This window comes from Haematobia irritans, chromosome 4 (assembly GCF_050003625.1).
Source record: "Haematobia irritans isolate KBUSLIRL chromosome 4, ASM5000362v1, whole genome shotgun sequence".
In the NCBI taxonomy this organism is placed as follows: Eukaryota; Metazoa; Arthropoda; class Insecta; order Diptera; family Muscidae; genus Haematobia; species Haematobia irritans.
In genome coordinates, this window is record NC_134400.1 from 195,752,045 (window position 1) to 195,759,780 (window position 7,736).

Consider the following 7,736-nt stretch of genomic DNA (forward strand, 5'->3'; position numbering starts at 1 on the left):
GAACCAATACCAAATTTTTTAAAGTAAAGACAAAATCTTTGGAACCGAGTATGCTTTTTTTCAGTGTAGGAATACAATTTTGACAACATTTTCTATAGAAGTAAATTTTGGAAAAAAAGTTTCTATAGAAATAAAATTTTGACAAAATTTTCTATAGAAATAAAATTTGGAAAAAATTTTCTATAGAAATAAAATTTTGACAAAATTTTCTATAGAAATAAAATGTTGACAAAATTTTCTATAGAAATAAAATTTGGAAAAAAATTTCTATAGAAATAAAATTTTACAAAATTTTCTATAGAAATAAAATTTTGACAAAATTTCCTATAGAAATAAAATTTTGACAATGTTTTCTATAAAAATAAAATTTTGGTAGGTTATTTTTGGCTCGAGTGGCAACCATGATTATGAACCGATATGGACCAATTTTTGTGTGATTGGGGATCGGCTATATATAACTATAGACCGATACGGACCAATTTTTGCATGGTTATTAGCGGCCTTATACTAACAACACGTTGCAAATTTCAACCGGGTCGGATGAATTTTGCTCCTCCAAGAGGCTCCGGAGGACAAATCTGGGGATCGATTTATATGGGGGCTATATTTAATTATGGACCGAGATGGACCAATTTTTGCATGGTTGTTAGAGACAATATACTAACACCACCTACCAAGTTTCAATCGGATCGGGTGACTTTTGCTCCTCTACGAGGCTCTGGAGGTCAAATCTGGCGATCGGTTTATATGGGGGCTATATATAATTATGGGCCGATGTGGACCAATTTTTGCATGGTCATTAGAGAACATATACCAACACCATGTACCAAATTTCAGCCGGATCGGATGAAATTTTCTTCTCTTAGAGGCTCCGCAAGCCAAATCGGGGGATCGGTTTATATGGGAGCTATATATAATTATGGACCGATGTGGACCAATTTTTGCATGGTTGTTAGAGACCATATACTCACATCATGTACCAAATTTCAGCCGGATCGGATGAAATTTGCTTCTCTTATAGGCCTTGCAAGCCAAATTTGGGGATCCGTTTATATGGGGGCTATACGTAAATGTGGACCGATATGACCCATTTGCAATACCATCCGACCTACATCGATAACAACTACTTGTGCCAAGTTTCAAGTCTATAGCTTGTTCCGTTCGGAAGTTAGCGTGATTTCAACAGACGGACGGACATGCTCAGATCGACTCAGAATTTCACCACGACCCAGAATATGTATACTTTATGGGGTCTTAGAGCAATATTTCGATGTGTTACAAACGGAATGACAAAGTTAATATACCCCCCGTCTTATGGTGGAGGGTATAAAAACTGTGACCCATTTATAAAAATAACTTCATACATGTTACAACTCAAATTACGCTTAAGATAACGGTAAATGTACTTTACATCACATTCCATCCACTTATGTGAAAACAAAAAGCGAAAGCTTTACATTTCTATTGCTAACATAAGATTCCTAACATTCCAGCAATAATGTCTAACCAACACTGCATAACATACAAGCAAGATATGTAGACCAAGTTATGTAGACACGCCTACAGTGTGTTAACATTGGTGTTGTTTGGAAGCAAACAATAGATGGCACTTTTACATCTGTAAAATAAATAAAAGTTTACACGTTCTAGCGTGATAGTTTTATACCCTTCAGCACTACTGTGGTACAGGGTATAATAAGTTTGTGCATTTGTATGTAACGCCAAGAAGGAGTAACCATAGACCAACCTTTTAGTATATGGATCGGCTTAAAATTAAATTCTGAGTCGATTTAGCGATATCCGTCTGTCTGTTGATGTATTTTTGTGTGCAAAGTACAGCTCGCAGTTTTAGTCCGATTGTCCTAAAATTTGGTATAGGGTCCTGTTTCGGCTCAAAGGCGATCCCTATTGATTTTGGAAAAAATCGGTTCAGATTTAGATATAGCTGCCATATATATTTTTCACCGATCTGGTCATAATTAGCGTGTATATCAACCGATCTTCCTCAAATTTCGTACTTCCGAATATTTTATTAGTCTCGAAAAACTTGCAAAATACACTAGCCAACAGTCGTTTTTTGATTTGTTTCTAGCGTATTTTTTCTTATTGATTTTGACCTACGAAACACGAAAATAAGTTTTAAAAAATTTTCTGTCGATTGGTTTTAGAGATACAATTTTTTTATTTTTTTTATTTTTTTTTTAATTTTTGGAGGTACACCTACAATTTTGAGCATATCTTTTTCTTTGACCTTTTTGATCCTAGTACTACTCAAATTAAAGAAAATTGAGCCGTCTACAACTCATTCTCAGAAAATTTTCAAATCGGGTAAGAAGTTTGGATGTTGGCGGCTTAAAAAGGTTAAAAAACGGCGTTTTGTTGGTAAAAATGTGGCAGAAAAAAACCATATAAAAATTCATATAAAATATAAAACACGATGCTAACAGCAATTTTGGTTTTTTTACATATAGCTGAAATTTTTACAAAGAAAATAAGCCCTTACTTAACAAAATCTTACAACAAATAGCGGACTGAGAATGAGTTGTAGACGGCTCAATTTTCTTTAATTTGAGTAGCACTAGGATCAAATAGGTCAAATAAGACGAAAGATATGCTCAAAATTGTAGGCGTACCTCCAAAAATTTAAAAAAAAATTAAAAAAATTGTATCTCAAAAACCAATCGACAGAAAATTTTTTAAAACTCATTTTCGTGTTTAGTAGGTCAAAATCAATAAGAAAAAATATACTAGAAACAAATCACAGAGAAAATTTTGTTATTTGTTACCTAGTGATATCAGCCAAATCGGTTCAGATTTAGATATAGCTCGCATATATAGTTTTCGCCCGATTTACACTCATTTGCCCACAGAGGCCAATTTTTGACTCCGATTTAGTTGAAATTTTGCACAGGGAGTAGAATTAGCATTGTAGGTATCCGTGCCAAATTTGGTTGAAATCGGTTCAGATTTCTATATAGCTTCTGATTTCGACAAAAATGGTCAAAATACCAACATTTTCTTTGTTAAATCGCCACTGCTTAGTAGAAAAGTTGTAAAAATGACTGTAATTTTCCTAAACTTCTAATACATATATATCGAGCGATAAATCATAAATAAACTTTTGCGAAGTTTCTTTAAAATTGTTTCAGATTTAAATGTTTCCCATATTTTTTTACTAACATTGTGTTCCACCCTAGTGCATTAGCCGACTTAAATTTTGAGTCTCTAGATGTTGTAGAAGTCTATCAAATTCTGTCCAGATCGAGTGATATTTAAATGTATGTATTTGGGACAAACCTTTATATGTATATAGCCCCCAACACATTTGACGGATGTGATATGGTATGTGGCAGTTATCATTCATTCATGCGAATTTTCTTTCTTTGCTTACCTCTACAAAAATTGTGTTTATTTTTTTATTTATTGAAAATTATTAAAAATTAATGTAAAAACAAGTGATTAAAGTAGAAAGTCGAAGATCATATGCTGACACCATGTACCTAATTTCAACCGGATCGGATGAAATTTGCTTCTCTTAGAGGCTCCGCAAGCCAAATCTGGTGGGGGCTATATATAATTATGGACCTATATGGACCAATTTTTACATGGTTGTTAGAGACCATATACTTACCCCATGTACCAAATTTCAGCCGGATCGGATGAAATATGCTACTCTTATAGGCTCCGCAAGCCAAATCTGGGGGATCCCTTCATATGGGGGCTATACGTAAAAGTGGACCGATATGGCCCATTTGCAATACCATCCAACCTACATCAATAACAACTACTTGTGCCAAGTTTCAAGTCGATAGCTTGTTTCGTTCTAGTGTGATTTCAACAGACGGACGGACGGACGGACATGCTTAGATCGACTCAGAATATATATACTTTATGCGGTCTTAGAGCAATATTTCGATGTGTTACAAACGGAACGACAAAGTTAATATACCCCCCCATCCTATGGTGGAGGGTATAAACATTTTTTACATTATAGAGTTTTCAAGCTTCTTTACGGTACGAAGTAGTTAGTTTAAGTTAGTGGGGATGGGTTTATGTGGGGGCTATATGTAATTATGAACCGATATGGACCAATGTTTGCATAGTTGTTAGAGGGCATATTCTAACACCTTGTACCAAATTTCAATCGGATCGGATGCAATTTCCTCCTCCTAGAGGATGCGCAAGTCAAATCTGGGGATCGGTTTATATGGGAACTATATATAATTATGAACCGATATGGACCAAAGTTTACATGATTATTGGAGGGCATATATTGGCATCACGAACTAAATTGGATGGAATGAAAATTTATCTTTGGCAATACAAATCAGGATATCGGTTTATATGGTGGCTATACCTAACAGAGGTTCGATATGACCATATATTGGCATCACGATTTTCACCGACGAACACACAGCCGGACGGATATCGCTAGAGCGACTCGGTATTTCATATATATATTTTATGGGGCCAAGGACCAACATTTCGATGTGTTACAAACAGAATGACAAAGTAAGTATATCCCGCATCCCATAATGGAGGGTATAAAAAGAGACAAATTTTCCATTTAAATTTGTAAATTTACACATAAAAAAATTGATCAAATTGATATTTGATTGAAATGTCTTCAATCACAGAAATGATAGTATCAATCACCGAAGTCAACTGAAAAATTAATTGATACTATTAAGTTTTACGAATGTTTTTTTTTTAAATTAATTTTTTTAATCCATTACATTTTTAATTGAATATTTTTGAAAATTCAATTCAAATGTTAATTAGAAATATTTTGGTGAAATTTTTTTTCTGTGTACCCATCATGAATATCATATGTCGTTAAGGACATTTTTGCAATTCAGTTTTTTTTGTTTCATTCAACCAAGCCAATTACAATTTCAAATACACATACGGTATTTTTTAGTGATCTAATCTGTGTCCATTTTACTTATTTCTTTAAATTGCTTCATAATTCCATAACCACTGATATTTTTCCGATCTCGTTTTTTTTTTTTTTATTTTTTCATGAATTTAAATTATGTTTTTAATATTACTAATAACAAACAAGTATATACGGCCGTAAGTTCGGCCAGGCCGAATCTTATGTACCCTCCACCATGGATTGCGTAGAAACTTCTACGAAAGACTGTCATTCACAATCGAATTACTTGGGTTGCGATAACACTTGCCGATGGCAAGGTATCGTACAACTTTTTAACACTGTCTTCTAAATTGTAAGTTAGTCCATAAGGGATATATATTAAAAAAAAAGGCCGATTAAATACGTATATAATTCAGTTTGACAAAATTTTCTATAGAAATAAAATTTTGACAAAATTTTCTACACCCAGAAAAAAGTGACCCCTTCTTTAAGTTAAAATGAACTCATTGTGAAGAAAGTTGAACTTCGTATAGCGCCAAAGACATTTTTATTTGTTTGAACGATGTGATTTTCGTAGAAATTAGGAATAATGCATTCCATATATTAGTTAACATTTTCCTATATTTATATACCACTATACTACAGAATGAAAAAATTTAACTAATTTGAATTCATATATGGAATGATTTTATTGAAATTTTTTCATTCATTTCGACAAATCTTACACATTTGTGGTAAAACTTTTACTTCATAATTAGAACTGCTTACCTTCGTTTTTAAATACAATTTTATTTATTTCTATAAACAATTTTATCTTCAATAAAAGACATGTTTTATTAATATATTGAATATATTTATTAAGAATCAACAGCATCGAATCTCTTTGAAATATTAGTTTATTATTCCACTATTTCCAATTTCCGTGTGATATTATCAACTGTAAAACGCACTTTTTCTTCTTCTTGTACTTTTCACTTTTAATAAGTTGCTGCCTAACGATTTTGTCCTCCTTTTACAATTTCAATACCTACAAATATAAAAAAATCATAAAACATTTTTGTTGCAAAAGGTTAGCGTCACTGAATATTACCTGATAATTGAAGATTCCAAAATGAAGACAAATGAAAGGGTTGTTATTCTGCTGGTGTTTTCTTTCTTTATACACTATCACGAACATTGATAGATTTATTTAAAAAAACGAAAATTTTTCTCACTAATTTAAAATAACAAATATTTTATATATTTTATTTGTTATTTATTATATTATTTTACCATATTATTTTTTAACAATCTCTCCGTATACCAAAACAACGCGATTCCAACTAAAAAAACAACCGACGCGCAAACACATCGATTACGATGACAGGTATCGATTCCAGGTAGACAATAGAAATTTAGGAAAATTTCCTATATTCTTACAAGTGTGTTTCCTTAAGTTTTGAAAGGATTGCATACTTCTTAGTACGAATGAACTAAAATATTTTTCCATGCCAAGTGTTGTTCGTATGTATGAAAAACTTTCTATTATAAAGGAAATCGCAATTATCATTTTATAAGAAATTTTACTAATTTTGAGGAAACTTGATTTTAGTTCGGTTTTTGTTTATTTTTACGAATGCTTTGTTATCGGTGAATAAAATTTTCTTTTTCAGTAGTAAATTCTTATACCCAGCGAAGAAAATAGTATGAGTAAAATTCCATGCCTTATTCTAGTTAATGAACTAATCCTAACTGCTTACAGTTTAGGGTTTTTTTACTGAGACGAGTAAATTTTACTATTTTTCACAAAAATTTACATTAATGGAAATAAAATGGATAAACTATATTGATGAAAATTTTTTCCTTTAGTTTCGAAGGCACTTTTTTCTGGGTGTATAGAAATAAAAACTTGACAAAATTTTCTATAGAAATACAATGTTGACAAAATTTTCTATGGAAGTAAAATGTTGACAAAATTTTCTATAGCAATAAAATTTTGACAAAATTTTCTATAGAAATAAAATGTTGACAAAATTTTCTATAGAAATAAAATGTTGACAAAATGTTCTATAGAAATAAATTTTTTACAAAATTTTCTATAGAAATAAAATTTTGACAAAATTTTCTATGGAAATAAAATGTTGACAAACATTGCTATAGAAATAAACTTTTTACAAAACTTTCTATGGAAATGAAATTTTGACAAAACTTTCTATAGTAATAAAATTTGACAATTTTTACATGGCTGTTAGAGGCCATATACTAACGAAATGTACCAAATTTCAACCGCATCGGATGACTTTTGCTCCTCCAAGAGGCTCCGGAGGTCAAATCTGGGGATCGGTTTATATGGGAGCTATATATAATTATGGACCGATATGGACCAATTTTTGCATGGTTGTTAGAGACCATATACTAACACCACGTACTAAATTTCAATTGGATCGGATGAATTTTGCTCATCCAAGAGGCTCCAGAGTTCAAATCTGGGGATCGGTTTATATGGGAGCTATATATAATTATGGACCGATATGGACCAATTTTTGCATGCTTGTTAGAGACCGTATACTAACATCAGGTACCCAATTTCAAACGGATCGGATGAATTTTGCCCCTCCAAGAGGCTCCGGAGGTCAAATCTGGGGATCGGTTTATATGGGAGCTATATATAATTATGGACCGATATGGACCAGTTTTTGCATGGTTGTTAAAGACCATATACTAATACCACGTACCAAATTTCAATCGGGTAGGATGAAGTTTGCTCCTCCAAGAGGCTCCGGAGGTCAAATCTGGGGATCGGTTTATATGGGAGCTATATATATTTATGGACCGATATGGACCAATTTTTGCATGGTTGTTAGAGACCGTATACTAA